This window comes from Lissotriton vulgaris, chromosome 8 (assembly GCF_964263255.1).
Source record: "Lissotriton vulgaris chromosome 8, aLisVul1.2, whole genome shotgun sequence".
Taxonomy (NCBI): Eukaryota; Metazoa; Chordata; class Amphibia; order Caudata; family Salamandridae; genus Lissotriton; species Lissotriton vulgaris.
The window spans coordinates 1,413,252,466-1,413,279,165 of NC_141696.1; the positions used below are offsets into that span (position 1 = coordinate 1,413,252,466).

The following is a 26,700-nucleotide window of genomic DNA, read 5'->3' on the forward strand; positions in this document are numbered from 1 at the left end:
CATACATTATGTGGAGTGACAGACAGTTGTACAATGAATTGGGAATGAATTTATTAACCTGTACACAGCAGGGAACAACTACAAAAGGAGTGGCAATTTTAATAAGGAGAGGTTTAGGATATTCTAAATGCTGTAAGGCTGACCAATATGGCAGATGGGCAATAGTGGAGTTAAGTATTAATAATAGACTATGGACAATTTGGTCAATTTATGCTCCAAATGTAGACAATCCAGATTTACTAAACTTCTTAAATTTAGAGCTTGCCTCCTGGTCACCTGCTTTAATCATATGTGGAGACCTAAATCTCCATATTGAGGCTAATATGAATATATGTGGTTTATTACCTTATCAAGGTGGCAAAAAAAACATATAACGCAATTCGTCTTTGCTACTGGATCATGGTTTACTTGATGTCGCATATGAAAAAAATCCTTCAATCCCACGGTTTACATTTTTTTCATTCCCACACAAAAAATGTGTGCGTTTGGTTTATTTTTTAATTAAATCCGCATTAATTAAAGATACTTTATTCGAGTTATATCTACGCATTATTTCGGATCACAATCCAATAATGATTGAAATTAAAACAGATATGCTATCCACATCTCAACTTAGAACCTGGACATTCGACAGGAAATTATTAGTAGACTCTGAATATTTGGAATTTATGTCAAAATGGATAAAAGAATTTTTCGAAATTAATAGAGGAACTGCGCAAGTCAAGAATGTCTGGGATGCTTTTAAGGCAGGGATATGCGGTGAATCATTATCTCATGTTATTAAGAAACAAAAGACCAATCGGCGAAAAATGTAATTAAATTATAAGAATGTTATGGATTGGGAGAAGAAACTAGTAGCAGCAATAGCTCTGTCACAAGATACAAGGGATATCGAAACTAATCTAGCTATTCATAAGGCACGATTATATGAAATGTTTGCTACCAAATTAGCGGAACAGATGGCAATCTTTCGCTCTCAGATATATGAATTGGGTGAGAACTCAGGTAGGATACTGGTGAGAAAAATTAGACAAAGAGAAGTTTATAATTCCATAAATTCTTTACGCGATGAGACAGGACAGCTACATAATAAATCTGAGTCAATCCTAGAAATTTTTTGTCGATTTTATGCTAAACTTTATCAATATGACTCTGTATCCTATTTGCCAGACCTCTTTATGAATTTTGGGAGAACACTTCACTTTGCTTGTCTTTCTGACGCTCAAAAATTGGCTTTGGAATCTGACATTACATGGGAGGAAATAGAAAAAGCATTACTGTCACTGGCGATAGGGAAAGCTGTGGGTCCTGATGGCATTCCGTTGGAATTTTATAAAATATTCAGGAATGTCATAAAACAAAATATATTCTGATTACTTTTCTTGAGGCACAGAGAGGGAAACCACCATCTTCTTGGAGCGGATCCATAATTATGACATTTCCCAAAAAGGATAAAGATCCTCTGAATCCCGCATCATATAGGCCAATTTCCCTAATAAATGCTGACAGCAAAGTATATTCAAAAATTTTAGCTTACAGAATATCACAAATTATACCTACAATTGTTTCACGCTGGCAGTATGGTTTTATTCCGAATAGAGATACATCAGATCATGTTCGGAGAATCATTGCTCTGATGGATTGGGCAGAAGGAACCAATACACCAATCGGAATCGCCCTATTGGATGCTGAAAAAGCATTCGATAGGGTGGCCTGGCCCTATCTTTGGGACCTACTCTATATGAAGGGATTTGGCCCAGGAATAATTGTAGCTTTGAAGGCTCTTTATCAAATTCCGACATCTCGTGTTAAACTGGATTCTAATGAATCTCCTTTTTTTCCCATCCAGCGTGGAACACGTCAGGTTGCCCATCCTCTCCACTTCTTTTTGCCATCTATATTGACACTTTCCTTAATAAATTAAATCAGGATGACGAGATAAATCCAGTAGAGGTAGCAGGTGTTAATTACAGAGCATTGGCATATGCAGACGATGTGGTAGTTGTTACTAAAGACATTGTTAAGGCTTTTACTAGGATTGAGGAATTGGCAGTAGAATTTGGGTCCTTTTCAGGATATAAATTAAATCTCTCCAAAACACAAATACTCTTCGTTGGTCAAAATCCTCCACCCCAAATTAATATAGTTACGGAAGCGACATACTTAGGTATCAAGTTAACCACTCCAATTATCAATATTCCTAAAATTAACTATAACCCAGTATTAAAAAAAGCCAACGTATTGACCATTTACACTTATCATTATACGGGAGGAACAACATCTTAAAAATGCTAATCTTGCCAAAATTCATATATTTATTTAGAACAGTGCCACTTGAATTTCCGATAGACTTCTTCAAACAAACAGAAAAAATGATAGGGAGAGCCTACAAAAAAATGATCTTACCAAAGACAAGAGGAGGATGGGCTACCCCACATCTTTTGTTTTATTATTTGGCGGCTGTACTACAATACATATCCCCATTAATTATCTGTAATAAAGCCCCGATCTCATTTGCACACACCCCATCGATTTATGAATTTGCATTAGGAATCAAAGCTAGAGAGAAAGAATAATAGAACCTAGCTATTACAAAAAGACAAAATTTAAGATTGTAACTGCAGCATATAAAACATGGAAAATTATCAGAAAACTTGTTGGTATCCCAAAATTATCGAGGTACACTCCATTAAGTTCATCACAATGTTTTTCTCCCATATTTAGAGATTCTACTATGAATAAATGGCGCAATTATGGTATTACGAATCTGAGTGATTTATGGACAGAGAATCGCATATATTCATTTTCTGAACTTCAAACTAAATTTAATCTCACGAGACATGACTATTTCAAATATATGCAGATTTATAGTTTTTTGAAATCAACATTATATCGAGATCGACAAGTTCTACAAAAGATCCCACTGATTGAGAGTCTCTTCTCTAAAAGGAAGATAGGTTATTTTTATGATGTACTTATGACTTTCCTTCCGGATGATTTACCCATGATTCAACAAAAATGGGCAGTGAAATTGGGGGAAAATGCATTGCTAGAAGAATCAATTGAGCTAGCTAATTCTATTCTATTTACTGGTAGATCACGTACACAACATTATATGATATTGCTTGATTTGTACTACACTCCAGCTAAGGTAATGAAATGGGGTGCTACTGCTGGTATTTGTTGTAATCGGTGTTCCATGATTGGAGCAGACACTATTCACATGTTTTCTTCTTGCCCCAAACTCACTATACTGCTTTCAGAAATGCAGAAATTTATTCAGATTATATTAGGTTATACATTAAATCTAACTCCGTAACTGTTATTATTTGGACTCTCATCAGATACTTTAGGAAAGGAACACCAGTTTTTGATTTTTATTATGATATCTGTATTTCGAGCATGTATTACACAAGAATGGATCAGCACAGATCCACCTTCCTTTTCTATGTGGAGATCTCGCTTGCTGGCTAAATTTAATCTCGAATTTGCTATCTATGCAACAAAAGGACGGGAAAAAAACAAATGGGGATTAAAATTTGGGCGCCTATTCAACAATGGACTCAAGGAGAAATGAATGGACAAATATAAGACACTACTTATCTGTTTATAGTAAATCTTATTTTTCTTTAATGTAAAATGGTCTAATTTTTGTTGTTCTTTTTTGATTCTGGGATTACCTTACAAATGGATCTGATCTATAATGTAAATTGGTCATAACGAACATCTCATAGCAAAAAAAGTTAAATCTGATGTTTCTTTAATGTTGTTAATCTGACTTGTTTGCAATAAAAATAAAATTAAAAAAAAAAAAAGATATGCTAGAAGATTTTCTCTTTCGAATAAAAATAAATAAATGGAGAATCAAGCTGGTCTTGTTTATCCTTTAGTTAATTTTTATTAGCAGATCCATTGACAAAATAATGGTGGTGTGTCTGAATAATTTTCTTGTAGATAAACCATGGTAACAAGAGTTTAAACTGCAGATGTACATATTATAAATATTTAGCGTTTCATTTAGACACCCGCTATGATCCACCAGCTCTCCTTTTGATCTTCACCAATCCTTGAAGTAGGGTGAATGTGTGTACGAGTGACTCGCAGTGTTATGGGCCCCACTGATGAGTAAATGTGTGATTAAGTTCTTCAAGGAAAAGGTGATGAGTTTAAAGAAATTCCTGGGGTAGCGCTGCATCAGATTAGGGAAGCATAATAACTCCTTCATGCTGTGCAGACTGATGCTCTTAAAGTGGGTGTGGGTAGGCAGGAGCAGAAGTGCCCTACCTTATGGCTCTATAGAGTATAACCATATGATGCTCTACTGAGAGATGATCATGAGGTGCAGGAGCAGCGGCGCCCGAGCGTATGGCTCTGTAAAGTATAACCTTATGATGCTCAGACATGCTGCATTGCTGACCTCACTATCCCCCCCGTCCTTGCATAAATGTGGTAGCTGTCAGCTTCTGTTTGGTTCGGCATACCAGCGCCTCCCCCTCCCCCACTGAGTAACTAGGTTGCTTGCAGCTCAGTTATTACTGTGCTGGGTAGTGCCGGGTGCCTCTTAAAAGCACCTCTTGGTGCTATACAAGTGTAAACGCTTTATCTCTCAACAGTCCGCGCCGCTCCGAGGGCTCAGACATGCTGCAATGCTGTGGCAATGCAAAGCACTCCCTCACTTAATCTGACCCCCACCCTCGACCCGCTTGAGGGCGTCCCTCACGCCTCCCCTATAATCGTCCCTGCTCTTTCTGTGACTTTTGTGGCCTACCTCTGTCTGTCCTTCCCTCCCCTACCTGCCAGGCTTTCTCTCATTAGCTGTATGCATGACTCCCTCCCTGCCTGCCTTTCTGCCTGTGCATCTTCCATCTTTTTGTGACATTTGTAATAAAGCTTGCAACATTGAGAGAACATATTTGAACCAGTTGTTGTTGAATGGTTGCACAGATTGATGCTGTGATGGAGCTGAGTGATGTTGTGGTGTTGAGTGATGCTGTGGTGGTGCTGAGTGATGCTGTGGTGGTGCTGAGTGATGCTGGAGTTGCGCTGAGTAATGCTGTGGTGGTGCTGAGTGGTGCTGTGGTGGTGCTGAGTGGTGCTGTGGTGGTGCTGAGTGATGCTGTGGTGGTGCGTGCTGAGTGATGCTGTTGTGGTGCTGAGTGGTGCTGTGGTGGTGCTGCGTGGTGCTGAGTGGTGCTCTGGTGGTGCTGAGTGGTGCTGTGGTGGTGCTGAGTGATGCTGGGGTTGCGCTGAGTGATTCTGTGGTGGTGCTGAGTGATGCTGTGGTGGTGCTGAGGGGTGCTGTGGTGGTGCTGAGTGGTGCTGTGGTGGTGCTGAGTGGTGCTGTGGTGGTACTGAGTGGTGCTGTGGTGGTGCTGAGTGGTGCTGTGGTGGTGCTGAGTGGTGCTGTGGTGGTGCTGAGTGATAATGTGGTGGTGCTGAGTGATAATGTGGTGGAGCTGAGTGGTGCTGTGGTGGTGCTGAGTGGTGCTGTGGTGGTGCTGAGTGATGCTGTATTAGTGCTGAGTGATGCTGTGGTGGTGCTGAGTGCATAATTTGCCTTTTCTTGCTGCAAAATTTAGTCAACTCTGCTGCATAATTTGGTTGTTCCGTGTTGCATTTTTCCAATTGACCCTCATCACAAGTTCCCTTCAGAAATTGGCATGTAAACATGCAGCTTTTCGGTTAGACTCTATGAACGTTGTGCTGTAGTTAACGTTATCTCACCCAGGAACGTTACTTATGAAGTAACAATGCAAAAGAAAAACACTGTGAGATGAATCCAACCCTTCCAACACGACAGTGGCGATTCGGGGAAGGTCCATCTCTCGACCAGAGTACCGGGAGGAGGGCAGTGACACGCCAACGCTAATTGTGATGTGCTTATTTATGTTGCACTTAACATTGCATTGGGGTTTGTAATTGTCAACTGCCCATTCGGAGTAGAGAAGAAAATCGAGGCGGATGGTAGAATAATCAAGATACGGTGGAGGAGGTGAATTAAAGATGGAAAGGGGTTTCACAACTTCACACAATTTACTCAAAGAGAAATTAATGAAATCTTAGCTTCCTCTGGGTCTTCACCTTCCCCCACTCCGAACAACAAAGGGGTAATTAACACGTCATTGTCCTCCGGTAAAACGAGTTCTGGCTGAGTGAGACTCCTCACAGGAAAGAGGTAATTAGGAGAAACGGGTGACTCTAGGGAAAAGCGATGTCCGCAAAGAACAGAGGTGTCAATAATACAGAGCCGACTCGAGGTAAGAGTCAATGCAGAGCGAAACCTGCAATAATTGGCAGAAAGTGCGCTCTAGCACCCAGAAATAGGAAATACATACAGGCAGAACCCTAGCCCCTTCCCAGAACGGCGAGTCAGAATCAAGTGAGTGTAATCAAAAGAAACCCAAAGCAAGGAATGAATGGAGTACACCTACACCCTCCGCCCCCACCCCTCCCAGGCCAGGAAGTAAAATCAATGCTGTGCGCCCCTTTCACCGAACAAGGCGGGATCAAATGCACGCCCCCAACCCCACAATGTGCTTGAAAATCTATAGCCTTTAAACAAAATGTTATTAATATTGTCTTTTAAAGTGAATACTCAGCAAGTTTGTTTGTATATATTGTTAGGACTATATACGGATCACTATTGTTGAAATAAGCTAATACTATCTGATCTGCATCAGGACAGGGTGAGCTAAATGTAGCCGTCCCTCACTCTGCCCCATTTACGAGGTCTACGAACGGACTGCACACCCCGTACCATGTGACATCATATAAGTAAACACAGAAGTAGCACATGTGTTTACCGGTGAAGAGGCATACTGCTCAAACCTGTGGGCTGCAGCCTCTATCCTATGCCAGACTGTGGGGGCGGTTCCATGCCACGACCAGCGTAATGTTTTCAGTTTGCTGTTGGCCTGCCTGACATCAGTTGGAGAGGAAACTCTCGGGCTGGGATAACCCTCCCTCCTATGTTTTCAGTTGAAACGTATGCGGCTATGATTTTCTTTCGATAAAATAAGTAATGAAAAAAAAAATTGTAAGACCTATTGCATTGCAATGCCTGCATGGGGCTAGAGAAGGCATTTGGTACGCCATTGCTTCACGCCGCAAAACAAACCATCTGGTCACCAATAGAGCAAATCCTGCTATAGCAAGCGGGGCCTTAAAGCGTGGCGATATGCAAACGCAAACAACGCAGCTATTTGCAGGGTCCTAGCCACAAAACAGTCAAAGGGAGGACGGATGACACGTATGCAGAGGCCGCGTGAAACGGCATGCTCTCCATGTGTGAAAGCATCTTTTAGGTGTCCCGTGTGCGCCGTCTGATCTTTGAAACACTCTGATGAGCTTCTATTGAACACACTGAACCGCGCAACACGTACCGAAGACAAAGGGCGCAGTCCTGAGCCTGCAGAGTCCGGAGTGGGGTGGGGCGAGGCAGATTCAGACGCGCGCCTTGGGATTGGGTCGCGCGCGTGAGCTGTCTCTTTACAAGCTCACGTGCGTGACCCAATCCGAAGGCGCGTGTCATAATCCGACGCTACCATAGACCACGCTGCGCGCGTGGCCAGCTCATGTCTCCCCTCGTTGTCGGCTGAGCCGGCAGCTATAGTCCTCGCAAGTGAGAGCGCGCTATCGCTAAGGCAAGACCTAAAAAGCATTGGAACAGGCAGGAAGAGGTTGCCAGCATTACAAAGTCAAAACTAATAGAAGACATGTTTTATGTTAATTGTTTTTTAATAGGGTTGTTCAGTGGTACATAATGTCTTATTGGGTATACATAAAGCAACAAAAATGCTAATTATACTTTTTTATTATAGCTTTTCAACATGCTGCACAGCAGCCACAAATCTCTACAACATAGCTTAACAACATTGGCTAAGCTAAACACTTATAAAGTCCCAAAGGCGAGACCTATTGACTATTCCAATGCTTGTTTTAGTTTCCCTGTTGTGTGTTCTGGCTCTCTGCTGTTTTGCCCTGCTGGCCATAGCACCAACGCAGCACACACTTTTCAAAACTCATATTTTTTAAATAACATAAATGAAATGATATCTATATACTAACATTAAGGAACCTCCATGTGTTTTGCACATGTACGCTCCGGCTGCCCTTATGACGCATGAATAAAAACATCACCTGGGTGATGGATTAGGCAGGCACCTATGCGCCCCGCCCCTCGTTGATGCATCACTTCCTGGTTTTGAATCACATCTTCAGTGACTTCACGCAGGGGCGGGGCCTGGAGTTCGTAACCACATCTGCTGAAAAGGGCCAGAGGTGTCTGTTCATCAGAGCAGCTTTCTCCGTTATACGGAATAACGAGAAACATGGCGCCTTCAGTACAAAGGAGGTTGAGGGGATTAGGAACAGGCGGCTGAATAAAAACCCTTCAACCCTGGCGTTTGTTTTCATACCTGCGGCTTAAATAGTTTTGTTGGCAGTTTCTTTCTTACTCGGTAGTTAATGATTTGTGTGGTGCTGTAGCTGGTTACCCAGTGCAGTAGGCGTGGGCGTGCCCACCAGGCTAATCTTATCGAAAGCGCCTGAGTTGGCAGAGACTGGAGTTTCGATACGTTATTTCACTTCCTGTGTTACGGAACTGAAGTACATTTAGGTTTTACCGAGGGATCGCGTCCTAATGGGTTTTATGAAGTTTGACAGGTCACGCTACAGTTCTTTGGGAAACTGAGCCCCAGCTGTTTAAGGCAAAGCCCGGACCTAAACAACCCCTGTGCAGCAGCTCACGGCCCTCGACCCCCAGGATGGTGCTAAGGTAACAAGGTAAGCGGTGAGCAGGTCACGAAATGAGGGGATGCCGTCGGGGCAAACAGACTAACAGACACTTGCTTAACATGCAACTATAAAGGCAGACCGCGGCTGGAAGTGACAGGGTGCTGCACACGACAGAAAGGAGAGAGAGATTAAATCTGAGAAATATTATGCATGTGAGTGTTATGTACCAGACCGCCCTTGAGTGATATATATATATCACGGGAGGGATGTTTGTAGGTCAGAATATCAAGAACAGAATTATTGTGAAGTGTATATATATACATATATATGTATATATATATATATATATATATACATATATATATATATATATATATACACATATACACACTTCACAATAATTCTGTTCTTGATATTCTGACCTACAAACATCCCTCCTCTAGTAATGAACAAAAGGTTCTCTACATCTGGGGCATTGTCACTTTTTTCCTGAGGCCTGAGTACCTTTCGATTACAAACTCAATACTCAAGCATCTCCAGAACCAAGAGGTCTGACTTTTAACTACTGCACGGAGACTTGCAGAGTCAACATCTATGGGATGTTGTGTGCGGGCACTGCTTTAATAGAAGCACAGCATATCTTTTTACATATGTAATTGCTATTTGTAGTTCAATTTAGAGGACACGAAGCAGATTTACATATATTAACTGAGTATATAGTATGTGCAAATGTAGGTAAAATATGCAGACATTGCTATTTGGGCATTGCAGATGTCTACTTTAAAAAAATTACTGTGTACTATTTATAGTAAGGCATGCACAAATATTTTATTTTACAGTGAGCAGAGAATTTTGAGGTAGCTAGTTTTAATAAATTAGTGATAAATGTTTACTGACCTGGTAAAAGTGTATGTGGTATTTTAAGAGACTTGGTGGGTCATTAGGATGACGGGCGGACTTAGTCCGCCCGCCATCCTATCGGAATTCGGGACCACCCGCCATAAGGGCGGGGGTCACGTGGGGGGTATTAGGATGCGCCCGCCACAATGTCAAAAATGCATGTATGCATTTGCATACACAAAGCGGCAGGCACCGCGCGGTGCCTAACGCATTGTGTATGCAAATGCTGGGGGGTACCAGAGGTACCCCCATGTGCAAGCCCACCTCGCCTTCACTTCGGGGTCCCGCAGGGGACCCCCAAAGTGAAGACCGCATGCCTTTTCGTGGCAGCATCGCCGCCACGGAAAGGCATCTGTTACTGCCCATTTTAATATGGCTGGCGGTGTCTGATAGACACCGCCACCATATTAAACCTTTTCCACCCAAGCGTCGGACGGTCTTTCCGTCTGCCGCGGTCCTCCCCCACCATACTAATATGGCGGGGGCATTTAGCTGAGGATGGCGGGCAGATTGCCCTGCCAGGCCGGTGGTGGCTACCGCCAGCTTGGCGGGGGCAATCCGCCCGCCATCCTAATGACTAATGACCCCTTTAGTTTGCATTCCTGAAATCTATAAAACATAGGCACATTGTCCCAGGATCACACAATTAGGTGAAATGACAAGGCAGTTATTACAACGCAAATTAAATCTAACCCCTTCTGTGAATCATGTCTCTGTGCCTGGGTCCTTTTTGTTGCCCATCTTTCTCTGCAATCTATGTCTATCTTTCTAGTCAGTTTATCTGTGCTCTGTGTCTGTTCTCTAATCTTTCTTTGTTCTCTTTACATTCTTCATAGAGTATCTCCTGTTTGTGACACTAGATTTGAGATAGGGTCCTATTATGAGTCAGACTCACAGTGGCGGTCTCCCGACCACCCTATTACGACTAGGGCGGTCGGGCCGCCCTTGGACAGCTGCAACTGCCAGGGAATGTTCCCTGGCGTTTGTGCAGTGGTCCTCTTATACAATCACTCATACAAGCAGACACTCATCCATACAGCCACTCTCACAATCACTCACTCTCAAGTATAGTCATTTATATACCCCAAAACTCACCTATACTACCTTTCACATACATAGTTACTCACATATATACCACTAGGACATCCATTGACTCATAACACACCCATAGACACACTCACCCCCCCATACAGCCCTTCACAGATGCACTCTTGTACCCATAAAGCCAGGGAATCACCCACTCACACATCTATGCACAGTGCCATCCACCCCACCCACTCACAAAGACACTCTAGATACCCAGCAACCAATCAATAACCCATATAGACAGTCATGTAGCTACTCACCATCTGATGCAGCCGCTTATACACCAACTGACAGACTGATATAGACATTTACACAGTTTACTCACTAACCCATGCATTCAGTAAGATACGCTTAATCAGTCACTTATACAATGTCACACACCTACTAAATCATCCATTCAAAAACTTATACACCCACTCATTCTTCAATACACCTTTGCATAAATATATATATATATATATATATATATATATATATATATATATATATATATATATATATATATATATATATATATATTTAAACTTTAAAGAATAATATATATATATATATATATATATATATTTCAACTTTAAAGTAACACACATTCACTGGATGATGTCATCAGTGATGTCATTTGAGATGCCAAGAGTGATGTCACTGACCATGTCATGATTGATGTATTATGTGACGTCATCAGCGAGTCATGGTGCTACTCACCATCTGATGCAGCCGCTTATACACCAACTGACAGACTGATATAGACATTTACACAGTTTACTCACTAACCCATGCATTCAGTAAGATACGCTTAATCAGTCACTTATACAATGTCACACACCTACTAAATCATCCATTCAAAAACTTATACATCCACTCATTCTTCAATACACCTTTGCATAAATATATATATATATATATATATATATATATATATATATATATATATATATATATATATATATTTAAACTTTAAAGAATATTCTTTAAAGTTGAAAAAAAATAAATATATATATATATATTTCAACTTTAAAGTAACACACATTCACTGGATGATGTCATCAGTGATGTCATTTGAGATGCCAAGAGTGATGTCACTGACCATGTCATGATTGATGTATTATGTGACGTCATCAGCGAGTTATAGTTAGCTCTACTAACCCTAAAGGCCGAATATCTCTGCTTTTATTCGAGTGAAATGTCCAACTAACTATAACGTCTCTGAATCCTATGTTTTTTTCAGTGAATTTCTAAGTTTTTTTAAATGCTTATTTCTAACTATAATGTGCCTGAAACCTATGGTTTTTCCAGTGAATTTCTAAGGTTTTTTAAATGCTTCTTTCTAACTATAATGTGCCTGAAATCTATGTTTTTTTCAGTGAATTTCAAAGGTTTTTTAAATGCTTATTTCTAAATATAACGTGCCTGAAACCTGTGGTCTTTTCACTGAATATATCTATCTATCTATCTATCTATCTATCTATCTATCTATCTATCTATCTATCTATCTATCTATCTATCTATCTATCTATCTATCTATCTGTCTGTCTGTCTGTCTGTCTGTCTGTCTGTCTGTCTGTCTGTCTGTCTGTCTGTCTGTCTGTCTGTCTATCTATCTATCTATCTATCTATCTATCTATCTATCTATCTATATATATACATATATATATATTCACTGAAAAAACCATAGGTTTCACACCAGTTATAGTTAGGAATTAGCATTTAAAAAACCTATTAAATTCACTAAAAAAACCATAGGTTTCACATCAGTTATAGTTAGCTGGAAATTTTACTGTCATAAAACCATTGAAATTCCACGTTATAGTTAGTTGGACTCACTATAATTTGCGCCTGTAATGCACTGCTGATGACGTCACAAATTACATCACTCATGACATGGTCAGTGACATCACTCATGACATCACTGATGACACCATCCAGTGAATGTGTGTCTTTCTGAAAAAGAAATAAATAAGAATAAATGTTTAAATAAGTGTGTAAATGCTTGTTTTTTTTAAAAAAATGATTGGTTAACTGGCTTATTAAGATTGACATCTCAAATGACATCACTGATGACATCATCCAGTGAATGTGTGTCTTTCTGAAACATACATATTTTTCATATATGTATATCTAAAGGTCGACAGAAAAATAAATGGGTAAAAAAGTGTCTAAATAGATGGGGTTTTTTAAAAATTGATTATATAACTGCCTTATTAATTGTATCTTAGTGAATACATAAATTAGAAAGTATTGTTTAAATATTTAAATATATGTATCAGTGTTCCACTTTGTGTATAAATGGCTGCATGGATTGGTGAGTAGCTACATGTGTGTGTATATGGGTTATTAGATGTTTTTTTTAGTATCAGTATGAGTGTCTGTATGGTTTGGTGGGAGTGTTACTTAGCACATAGATGCATCAATGACTGACTCACTGTTTGTATGTGTTTTGAAGACGGCATATGTGCAGGACTGTTTGGGTGGATGAGTGTGTATATGCGTGTGTTAGTGAGTGAATGACTGTCTCACTAGTGTCTTTATCTGTAACTACATATGTTTTAATCTAGTATATGTGAGTATTGATGTATATGAGTGATTATATGTGAGTGTGAGAGACTGAAAGACTTCTTGTTTAAATAAGTATGTGTTTCTATAAGTGATTGTTTAAGAGAGTAAGTATGTGTAAGTTTCCTTAGAAGTAAGGTGGTAGTGTATGTATAGCTGTATATGCAAATAAATGGATGTTCAATAGTTTATTTGCATGTGTGAGTATGTGTGTGAATAACTTTTGGATGACTGTCGGTGTGTAACAGGATGTATAGATGTATCACTACATATGATGAGTGAGTATATGTATGAGTGACAATATAGAACTCTTGATGAATGAGTAAATGTGTATATAGATGGTGGAATTATTGAATTGGTTGTTGTAACTGGTATGGGTATCTCCATTTTTTAAAATGTTTTAATTTATATTTTTCTTTTTGTGTTTCATGGGTTACATTACAGTGAAAGGAGGTCTGTCACTCTGTCACAAGGATGATGTCATCAGTGATGTCATGAGTGATGTCACTGACCATGTCATGAGTGATGTAATTTGTGACGTCATCAGCAGTGCATTACACGCGCAAGTTATAGTGAGTCCAACTCACTATAACGTGGAATTTCAATGGTTTTATGACAGTAAAATTTCCAGCTAACTATAACTGATGTGAAACCTATGTTTTTTTAGTGAATTTAATAGGTTTTTTAAATGCTAATTCCTAACTATAACTGGTGTGAAACCTATGGTTTTTTCAGTGAATTTCATAGGTTTTTTAAATGCTAATTCCTAAATATAACTGGTGTGAAACCTATGGTTTTTTCAGTGAATTTCATAGGTTTTTTAAATGCTAATTCCTAACTATAAGTCTCACTTTATAAGTAAGACTGTTAGCGCTCTAGTTGTTTAGAACACTCTGGTACATTCTGTCATTGGGCTACAGTTTGGCTACATCTGGCTGATATTTGGGCTATATTTTTTTTTGTCTCTGGTGGCCATCTTTGGGCTACATTGGGCTACATTGAGCTATATTTGGGTACATTTTGGCTCTAACATATATTAAGCCCAATGTAGCACAATACATATTTTTCAAAAGTTAATTTTTTTAAAAACCACTTCAGAATAGGGCTACCTGTCCCTACAATTATCCCATTTTTAAAAATGTATTTTTTTATTTTTGGAGTGCTCCCGGTGCGCGCCCCGGGGAGCGCCCTGGAAAGCGTACTTCTATAAAGCGCCCCGGGGCGCGCTCCGGGGAGCGTCCCGTGAGCATCAATATCGTGAACGAAAACATGATCGTGATGTATCGCGTAGCCGCGTCCGCGTGATACGCACGGCGTAAACGCACCCGGAAGTACTCGAGCGAATACGATCGCGCAACGTAAACATCCGTCGCGCTTACGATACGCGACCCGGAGCGCGCCCACGGGCGCGCCCCGGGGCGCGTAGCGTAAGCGCGTCGGGTCATGTGACCTGAAAATAACACTTTTCATTGGTTTATAACAGTTTTGGTTTCATAATGATGAAGCCCCTGGTCTTGTGACCTGAAAATAACGCTTCCCATTGGTTCAGGACAGTTTTTTTTTCCAAATGATGAAAGACCCCACCTTTTTTCCTTATTCTGACTTTGTCCTTTGACTGAGGAAGACCTGTTTGTACATCTCTGTACCTTTTTGATCTTAATAATGGCTTCAGTAGCAGCAGCAGCTGGTGCATCTGCCCCACCACCACCACCACCACCACCAACAGGACCAGCTCCAGATTATATTGGTGGTCAAGAAGAGGAGGAGGAGGAAGAGGAAGAGGAGGAGGGGAGGAGAAGATGGCTGCCTGAAGAAAATACCCCACACAAGCCCAAGCCACACTTGTATGGGAGTTTTTTTCACTCCCAGAGGGCAAGAAAAAAGTGAATGCGGCCAAGGTAACTTGCCTAATCTGCAATGAAGAACTCTCAAGCGGCAACCCAAACAAAAAATATTCATTTGGTAACTATACCATGATTCGTCATGTGACCAGAAAGCACCCTAACAACTATTCTCGTGCAGAGCTCAGGGAACTGGCCAGTAACCTTCCCCATTCTTCAAGGACCACCTCCCAAAGAAACAAACCCACTTCATCGGGACCAGAAACATCAGAGATGATGCCTTGTATTCAGCCAAGATTTTCTGATTTTAAAATCACTTGTTCTGCATGTGGCAAGCTTATCGCCTATGGTGAACAGAGCATAAAGCTAATCGTCCTTGCAGGTGACAATCACAAGTGCCCCAAAAAGAAGTAATTTTTTGGGTTTTTTGTTTTTTTGCTCCAGTTGAGCCAGTTTCAATTCCCTTTTTTTGTTTCTCCCCCTAAAAAAATACAAAAAAATATAAAACTGTTTTGAAAAGCCAAAAAAAGTACAAAATGTTCAAAAAACACAAAAAAAATATAAAACAACAAAAATAAGAAAAAAAAAGTTCTTTTTAGAACTACCTCCAATTTCTAAAAAAAGGCTTCCTTTTTTAAAAACTCTGTCATTCTTTTTTCCTCATAGTACGCTCCCCGGGAACGCGCACTGGGAAGCGCACCGGGCGCTCCCCCCGAGGAAAACGAAAAAAATATATATTTTAAATGCCCTGCGGGGCCCTTTTAGAGCCCCCACATCAAACCTAGGGGGTCAAAGGGGGTCTATCCCTGACGCCTTATGGTCATTTCCAACTTTGTTTTAGCCACCTCTTGTGTCTCGATTTGACCGAGACACAAGATGGCAGCCGCTCCGGACTGTTTCGAATGTTTACAGACACCCGAGAGCCAATCAGCTTTCCGTGCGCACCTCGCGTGTCGCGCCCGGAGCGCTCCCCGGGGCGCGTACCGGGGCGCGGCTATAGATATATATATTTTTTTGAACCTAAATTACTCAAAATCCACTGGAGCACATATCTTGAGACATAGCAAAGGCACATCGGGCTACCAGTCCCTACAATTTTGCCAAGTTTGGTGTAAATCCATTCAGCCGTTCGGGCTAAAAGTGAAATCGACCGCCCTATGGAAATTAACATGGGGAAAACGCGTTTTGGGACCCCCCTTTTATCTCGGCCCCTGCTTGACATATCCCCCCCAAACTTTCAAGAAAGGACCGGTGCGCCGCGAGGCCATTTTGAGGAAATTTGCAGGCAGATTCGTCAACCGGCGCCAAAGTTATTCCAAATAGAATTTTGAGATTTAACATTGAAAAAAATCCTAACTATAACTACCTACTGGCGACCGCCAGTAGGTAATATACATATATATATATATATATATATATATATATATATATATATATATATATATATATATATATATATATATATATATATTCACTGAAAAAAACATAGGTTATAGACCATATATAGTTAGGAATTCGCATTTACAAAACCTTATTTTACTCACACAAAACCATTGAAATTCCATATATAGTTAGTTGCACTAACTATATATCGCGCACCCGCAATCCACTGCTGATGATGTCACATATTACATCATTCATGACATGGTCAGTGACATCACTGATGACATCACTGATGACATCTCAAATGACATCACTGATGACATCTCAAATGACATCACTGATGACATCTCAAATGACATCACTGATGACATCACTGATGACATCTCATTTGACATTACTGATCACATCACTGATGATATCATTCATGTGATAATACGATGAACCTCTTCAGACTCTAATATAACCTTAGATACAATCAGTGTAAACAGACACTCACAGACTGTCACTCATCCATGGAGTTACTCACACACCTAGTCAGTCATGCAAAGAATCAATCACACCTCCATTTCCTCAACTATACAGTTATACAAACTTTACTTATTCAAACATATACTAACACATATTTACTCTCTTATACAATCCCTGATACAAGTTCACAATGATCCATACAGCCACTCACACATTCACTGGCTCTTATGCACAGTTATTTATATATGTCAACTCTCACATGTACTGTGTTTTACATATGTACTTACTTTGACATGTAGCACTGTGATATCCATTCACTCACCAATACACTCATGCACACAGTCAACCGCCCATACAGCTGTTTCCACATGCACTTTTGAAACCATACATCTAGTGAATCAACTGCTCACACATCTATGCACAGAGTCATACACCTCCCAGCCACCCACACACACACTCAGTCTCCCATACAAATACTTGGGCAACCAATCAATAACCCATATAGTTACTCATATAGCTACTTATCAACACATGCAACAGTTTACAGAACAACAGACATAATGATGCACAAATTAAGACAGTTTAGTCACTAACCCATGCACTCAGTGAGACACATTTAATCACTCACTCATTCAGTCAGTCATGCACCTACTAAATCCTTCATCCAGACACTTATACATCCACTCATTCTTCAATATGTAAGACATATTTTAACTTTACAGAAACATACAGTCACTGGATGTTGTCATCAGTGATGTCATCAGTGATGTCATTTGAGATGTCATCAGTGATGTCATCAGTGATGTCACTGAGCATGTCATGAATGATGTAATATGTGACATCATCAGCAGTGGATTGCGGGTGCGCGATATATAGTTAGTGCAACTAACTATATATGGAATTTCAATGGTTTTGTGTGAGTAAAATAAGGTTTTGTAAATGCGAATTCCTAACTATATATGGTCTATAACCTATGGTTTTTTCAGTGAATTTTCAAGGTTTTGTAAATGCTAATTCCTAACTATATATGGTCTATAACCTATGGTTTTTTCAGTGAATTTTCTAGGTTTTGTAAATGCTAATTCCTAACTATATATGGTCTATAGCCTATGGTTTTTTCAGTGAATATATATATATACATACATATATAAACATATATCATCTGTATATCTATATAAATACAAACATAAATGCATGCATACATATACTTATATGCATACAGATGCATGTTATTTACATGAAAGTTGAAAAAACACTAATAAAAGCAAAGCTAAAAAGCCACCTCATTACAAACAGAATGGCTTTAACTTAAACGAGGGCGAGATCTATTGCATTTTCAATGCTTGTTTACTTTGGTTCCATCAAGAAGGCATTCAGATGTGTCACACATTTGCCATAAATTCTGAATGTTAGCACTCTAGTTGCACATTAGATCACTGTAGTAAAGCTACTGCTCACCAGGGACGTCTGCTGCTGGTATTCAAAGTGCATGTTTCAGTCTGCATGTCAGAATTTTTTTAATGAAATAGAAGAGGATTTGAGAAGTCACTCAAAATGGTCCCTAATTTTTCTTTCTGAAGCACTAATCATACTTTCTATGGCAAAATTAACCCCCTCGTGTTGTTCCTTTTTAAATTGAGTGTTTTCAGACTTACCACTTCATTCCAATCAAGATGGCTTCTGGTGTGCCATACTTTTGTCATAAGTAAGACTGTTAGCGCTCTAGTTGTTCTTTAGAACACTCTGGGACATTCTGTCATTGGGCTATACTTGGGGTACCTCTGGGTGATATTTGGGCTACATTTAGGCTCTTTTGTCTCTGGTGACCATCTTGGGAGACTGTATGTCAGAATTGTTTAATGAAATTGAAGAGGGTTTGAGAAGTCACTCAAAATGTGCCCTAATTTTTCTTTCTGCAGCACTAATAATACCTTCTATTGCATAATATACCCCCTCATTTTGTTCCTTTTTAAATTAAATGTTTTAAGAATTACCACTTTATTCCCATCACGATGGCTCCATGTGTGCTATACCTTTGTAATAAGTAGGACTGTTAGCGCTCTAGTTGTTCTTTAGAACACTCTGGGACATTCTGTCATTGGGCTATACTTGGGCTACATCTGGGTGATATTTGGGCTACATTTGGGCTCTTTTGTCTCTGGTGGCCATTTTGGGAGACTGCATGTCAGAATGTTTTAATGAATAGAAAAGGATTGGAGAAGTCACTCAAAATGTGCCCTAATTTTTCATTCTGCAGCACTAATCATACTTTCTATGGCAAAATATACCCCCTCATGTTGTTTCTTTTTAAATTAAATGTTTTAAGAGTTACCACTTTATTCCAATCAAGATAGCTTCAGGTGTGCCATACCTTTGTAATAAGTAGGACTGTTAGCGCTCTAGTTGTTCTTTAGAACACTCTGGGACATTCTGTCATTGGGCTATACTTGGGCTACATCTGGGTGATATTTGGGCTACATTTGGGCTCTTTTGTCTCTGGTGGCCATTTTGGGAGACTGCATGTCAGAATGTTTTAATGAAATAGAAAAGGATTTGAGAAGTCACTCAAAATGTGCCCTAATTTTTCATTCTGCAGCACTAATCATACTTTCTATGGCAAAATATACCCCCTCATGTTGTTTCTTCAGGTGTGCCATACCTTTGTAATAAGTAGGACTGTTAGCGCTCTAGTTGTTCTTTAGAACACTCTAGGAGGCTGCAGTAGAACACAAAGGAATCAACTGACAGTCTCTGTCCTTGTTGGATGTACATGTTTTACTGAGAATGTCAGACTTCATTTTCACATGACTGAGAAAGATAATGTGAATTTACAGAAAATATGCTTTCAGTTTAGCTTATAGATCCCCTTCCAAACCACTGTGGGAAAATCATGAGATATTAGTTTTCTTTCAAACAATATTCATGATATCACAGCAGAAGGTTTTTTCACATGGTAAAATCACCTTAGAACACACCACAATTCCTAAAACGAGTATGGTACCATCAACAAATGATTTATAATGTAACTAAAGTCCTAAAACCCTCTATTAACTACAATGCTTTTTAATGAGGTGCTATCATGTATATTGGTCCCAAGATGGCTGCCAACACTTCTTGGATGAAGTGCTGACAGCCAATCAGATCAGATGTGTGGTTAGGCTCCGCCCAGATATATATCTTTTTTTGAACCTAAATTACTCAAAATCCACTGGCGCACATATATTGAGACCTAGCAAAGGCACATCGGGCTAACAGTCCCTACAATTTTGCCAAGTTTCGTGCAAATCCATTCAGCCGTTCGAGCTAAAAGTGAGGCCAACCGCCCTATGGAAATTAACATGGGAAAAATGCGTTTTGGGACCCCCCTTTTTTCTCGGCCCCCCCTTGATGAAACCCCCACAAATTGTCAGGGGCTGCTCAGAAACAAAATGTTCCATTTTCCTGAAAATTTCAGCCAATTCCGTCCACAAACGCCAAAGTTATTAGACATAGAATTTTCAAAAATCCCATAGAGAAAAAATCCTAACTATATATACCTACTGGCGACCGCCAGTAGGTAATATATATATATATATATATATATATATATATATATATATATATATATATATATATATATATATATATATATATATATATATATGTATATATATATATATATATGTACATATATATATATATATGTATATATATATATATATATATCCATACTAATATAATAAAGAGAGAGCCCAAACCTTTGAGGCGGGTAATCTCAGGAACCACAGCACCAATCACAACACCCAATACAGCGTTGGAAAGGGCAGTTGCAGCAGAAGGACATAGGCTATGCAGACGCCCACCATATACATTTAAAAGGTAAAAGAACCGTGCCAGCAAAGTAGTCCCTTGTGGGCGTGTCTGCATTGTGCTGTGGGCGTGTGCTGGGGGCGTGACAAACGCTGGGGGCGTGTGGTACGTTCCGCCCTTCATGCCATGTCTCATATCGTGTGCTAATCCCACCCTGCTCCCTTTAACCCCTTCGCTGCGGCAGCTATTCCGCCGCAGCGCTAAGGGGGGGGCGGTCGCGCGGCAGTCCCGTACTTGTGACGGAACCGCTCCGTCACGGCTCGCGGGTGAGCTGTGCTTGTGACGGAACGGTTCCGCCACGAACCCGCCCGCCCATTAATTAGTCAGCGCAGGTGCGGAATTCGCGCCGCGCAGGCTCGGCGAGCGGGCCGTGACGGAACCGTTCCGTCACAAGCACAGCTCACCCGTGGCTTGTGATGGAGCGGTTCCGTCACAAGCATGCAACAGGTTAAATACCCCTGCACACCATAATCATAACCCACCCTTACTCCTTAAAATACCCCAACACCCTTAAACACTAACCCATCTTAACCCTATAAATATACCCTGTACCCCAAAACCCAAACCTATCCCTAAACCCTAAAAATACCCCTGTACCCCAAAACCAAAACCTAGCCCTGAACCCTATAAATACCCCTGTAACTCAAAACCCAAACCTACCCCTGAACCCTAAAACACCCCTGTACTCCAAAACCCAAACCTAGTCCTGAACCCTAAAAATACCAATGTACCCCAAAACCCATACCTACCCCTGAACCCTAAAATACCCCTGTACCCAAAAACCCAAACCTAGCCCTGAACCCTTAAAATACCCCTGTACCCCAAAACCCAAACCTAGCCCTGAACCCTAAAAATAACCCTGTACCCCAAAACCCAAACCTACACCTGAACCCTAAAATACCCTGTATCCCAAAACCCAAACCTAGCCTTGAACCCTAAAAATACCCTTGTACCCCAAAATCCAAACCTAGCCCTGAACCCTTAAAATACCCCTGTACCCCAAAACCCAAACCTATCCCTGAACCCTAAAAATACCCCTGTACGCCAAAAACCAAACCTAGCCCTGAACCCTAAAAACACCCCTGTACCCAAAAACCCAAACCTAGTCCTGAACCCTAAAAATACCAATGTACCCCAAAACCCAAACCTAACCCTGAACGCTAAAATACCCCTGTACCCAAAAACCTAGCCCTGAACCCTTAAAATACCCCTGTACCCCAAAACCCAAACCTAGCCCTGAACCCTAAAAATAAGCCTGTACCCCAAAACCCAAACCTACCCCTGAACCCTAAAATACCCTGTACCCCAAAACCCAAACCTAGCCTTGAACCCTAAAAATACCCTTGTACCCCAAAATCCAAACCTAGCCCTGAACCCTTAAAATACCCCTGTACCCCAAAACCCAAACCTAGCCCTGAACCCTAAAAATACCCCTGTACCCCAAAACCTAAACCTAGCCCTGAACCCTAAAAACACCCCTGTACCCCAAAACCCAAACCTAGTCCTGAACCCTAAAAATACCAATGTACCCCAAAACTCAAACCTACCCCTGAACGCTAAAATACCCCTGTACCCAAAAACCCAAACCTAGCCCTGAACCCTTAAAATACCCCTGTACCCCAAAACCCAAACCTAGCCCTGAACCCTAAAAATAACCCTGCACCCCAAAACCCAAACTTGTTGTGTGTGTCTTATACAGCGCACTTCTACCCGCACCGCAGGCCTCGTAGCGCTATAGACCGCTGGGGAACCCGTCCTGGCTTTCCCTGTGAGATAGTCCCTCCTGGGAGTCTCCAAGGTGAAACCAGGCACCCCCGGCGTTTGTGAGGGGCCGTTGTGGAGATGAGGCAAGCTAATGCCCAGAGTTGCCGAGTGTGATCTCTGGTTGGAGTAGGCACCGATGCGAGAATTATCGAGTCCGCTGATCCTGGTCCGAGACCCTGCCACGTCGGGTATCGAACCCTGGTCCCGGGCCGTTCTCTGCTCTCGGGTCTGCCGCCTCTAACCAGTGAGCCACACCACTCCTACCCCTGAACCCAAAAATACCCTGTACCCCAAAACCCAAACCTAGCCTTGAACCCTAAAAACACCCTTGTACCCCAAAATCCAAACCTAGCCCTGAACCCTTAAAATACCCCTGTACTCCAAAACCCAAACCTACCCCTGAACCCTAAAAATACCCCTATACCCCAAAACCCAAACCTAGCCCTGAACCCTAAAAATACCCCTGTACCCCAAAACCTAAACCTACCCCTAAACCCTAAAACTACCCCTGTACCACATAACCCAAAACTATATCTGAACCCTTAAAATACCCAAACACTCCAAAATAAATACCCCTATACCCATACTTACCTTATCCAAACATTTTTAAAAAACATGCTTTTACCATTCATGCATTTACAACGAATTTTGTTGTAAATGTATGCGTGGTAAAAATATATAAAATGTAATGCCATGCGTTATAATGGCATTGCAGAGTCATGGTACTTTCGTAATGAAAGTATGCGGAGTGATGGTATGCGGAAAGAAAGTTGCGGAATAATGGGTGTTTACCCTCCATCGGTAAGTACATTGGTGGCACGGCGGCCCACATCTCCAGCAACATACTCATATTTTTTCACCACCCATTTGAAAAATGCAAAGGTCTCTCCCATTGATGGCCAGCACCGACATACACTTTTAGACACACCTCCTGCCACAAGTTCTAGAATTGCGAACTTTAGAGCTGGGGAGCTACGTTCGATTCTCGGCACCAGCTCAACATCCTGTGATTCCAGGCAAATCGCTTTGTCTCTCCGTGCCTACCACAAATTAATGTGTTCTTCTGTAATGTAAATTGTGCTCATGCCATGTTGTCAAGTTTGTGCTATATAATATTGCAAGGAAAAATAAAGTAGGGAAACTCGTGTTCACGCACTACTGAACGCGCACTCTTAAGTGCATCAGCAGTGCACTGTGAATCGGAGCGTTTCACAGGCCTGTCACAGATAAGAAATGCTATCAAAACAAAATCCTACAAAACAATATACTACTGGCCGGCAGCAATTCATACCCGGACAACGTCGGGACAGGCTGCTAGTATATATATATATATATGAAACAATCCTCAGCTACCTCTCGCCCGGAGCCCAAATGCCGGAGACCGCTGCGCAGGAAGAAGGAAGGAGACCTCAGGTGCAGTGAGCAATCTTTTCTTTATTGTACCTTCGAGGAAGCGGCACACAGCATGACGTTTCGGCCTACACAGAAGCCTTGATCACATGACGCACGCTGGGAAAAAGGCAATTTTTAAAGTGCTAGTGCTAAGTGGAAATACATTCCAATTGGTAGGTTTGTGGTCACATGATGCACCTGCTAATAGATACAGACAACAGACTGTGAATTTCAAACACCTCTCGGGATAATCCCTGAATTGACGTCATGTTGTAACGGTGGATACTGTATCAATAAAGTGCAAATGCTATTTCATATATATACACAGTGTAAACAAAGATCACTGGATAAATCCAATTGTGCAAATCAAAAACGATGTGCAAAATGCAATGTGCTTCATGAAGATCATACTTAACACATATATACTATATACAATATATACTCTGTACAACAAGTCATGTACAACACCTAATTAATAAGTTAGTATATACAAAACAATATATATAAATTAATGAATCTTATATCATAAATATATAAATATATATGTTAAAACCATGACTGTACAGTGCATTGTAAAAAATATATATACAGATGAGCACAACATCGTTCACTCGGGATGAGATCTATAGTACGCGAGAATAATATTATAGCGTAAATGTTTTCACTCTAATACCCAGATCGCAGCATCCCATTATAAATGCACAGATTCGTTTACACATACACTGAGCTGGAAACATCACGGGCAGAGGAGATGTTGACCCCCCCCGAACAAAGAGAAGGGAAACCATCGCAGCCTCTGCCACGCTACCATCCCCTAGGCTCATGAATTACCTGAACAGACCAATACCTAGAACCGGATGTACCTTAGTGAATAGTGAGTAACAAGAGGATAAACATGTGCACTTTTTTATGTGAAAATTTTTTTTCTGGATTTTTAGTGACTCTGTGACATTGTTTTCTCCTACTCTTTCTCAGTAGAGCATGCTGATTAGTTCTTAAAAAAATGAAAGAAGCTCTTAGTACATCTTAATGCAGCCTAAGCCTAGGCTGCACCCCACTTTAGAACCATCCAACCCTCTGATCTATACAGTGTTGACGACACTAATCTCAATTAGAAGACAGTCAAGAATACCACTATTATCTATTCAGAAGCAACAGACTGCTCAACAGGGGAAGCTAATGACAGAACACGGCAGTATAGAATTATCATAAACACGTGTAAAAATCTTCGGTGGAATTCAATCCCCCCGGAGCTCGACAGTCCATTTCCAGTATATACCTGGTTTCCAGTTTTCTCAGGGCCCCGTCCCTATCTCCTCCTCTCCTAAGGGGACCAACACAGTCGATCGCGTAATAGCGCAACAGGGAGCTATCATTATTATGGTGTTCCTTGAAGTGACGGGCCACCGGGTATGATGGATCACTAGTATTGATGGCCCTAATGTGCTGGAGTATCCTCTTGTGCACCTGCAATTTGGTGCTACCAACATAACGAAGGACACACGGACACTCCAGCACATACACCACATATTCACTCTTACATGTAAGTTGTTGTTTTATCTTACGTGCCTCAGAAGTGAATGGGATAGCATACTCTGTTTTATTCAATCCATGCTGGCAAGCCTTGCAGGATGAACACTTCCTAAAGCCCCTACTTTTCCCTAACCAATTTTTGCTGGTCAGGACTTCTGGGCTGGATTTAACTAGGGCATTCTGCATGGAATACGCTCTCCTGTATGTGATGGATGGGGTACTGGGTATTCTATCCCCTATCACTGGGTCACATTTCACAAGATTCCAATGTTTGGAAATTATTTTCCCCAGCGCGGCCTGTTGCCTGTTAAAGGCCCAAATCAATCTGACTGGTTGATCATTAGTGGTGGTGGACTTTTTGTGGACTTTGGGCTCAAGGGCCTGGCTACGTGGGATAGCATTAGCTTTGGCTATGGCTTTGTCCACTATTGCAGCCTGATATCCCCTAGCCAAGAATCTGGACCTACTGGCTTGCTGAGCCAGTTGGCACTGGGCTTCTGTGCTGCTTAATCTTCTTATACGCAGCATTTCACCATATGGAATGCTGCGTATAAGGTGAGCAGGATGATGGCTACTGGCATGGAGGATCGTGTTTCCTGCCGTCTCCTTGCGGTATAGCCTCGTTTCTAGACTTGTTGCTCCTGGTGTGACTGTCATGTCTAGAAAGTGCACCTGATCCCTGCTGATGTTAGAGGTAAAGTGCAGATTGTAATCATTCTTGTTGATGAGGTCAACAAAGTGTTCAGCCTCCTGGCGAGTGCCCTTCCAGACTAGGAACACATCGTCTATATAACGATACCACCTAACAATAGATTGTCTGGAAATGTCAGCGTGCGTGCCATGGAGAACCTGCCTCTCCCAGTAGCCCATGTGAAGACAGGCATAACTGGGAGAGAAACAGGCCCCCATAGCCACACCCCTGACCTGCTGGTAATATCTATTGTTGAACATGAAAAAATTATGGTGTAAACAAAATGAAATCATTGACAGTAACATGCGGTTGTGGTCAGCCATGATAATAGGTCTCAGTCCTAGGTAGAATTCTATGGCTCTGAGTCCGTCCTGATGATTAATGCTCGTATACAAAGACATGACATCTAGTGTGATGAGCCACAGATCCATACCCCACTCTATATCCTGTATCTTTCTTACAAAATCATTGGAATCTTGCACATACGATGGTAACTCCTGAACAAATTCC

The 26,700-nt window shown here is 41.1% G+C and overlaps 1 protein-coding gene across 3 annotated transcripts in view; it reads left to right on the forward strand.

Annotated features, from left to right (window-relative positions):
• Positions 1-8,227: 8,227 nt before the first annotated feature.
• Positions 8,228-26,700, forward strand: part of IGSF5 (immunoglobulin superfamily member 5) — a 533,998-nt gene continuing 515,525 nt past the window's right edge. For 2 of the 3 annotated variants that reach the window (XR_015299372.1, XM_086935431.1), the window contains exon 1: positions 8,294-8,784. The gene's annotated coding sequence lies outside the window, so the exon portion shown is untranslated. Of the gene's footprint in view, positions 8,785-26,700 lie in introns of all 3 variants that reach the window. The other variant, XM_086935430.1, reaches the window with a different exon arrangement.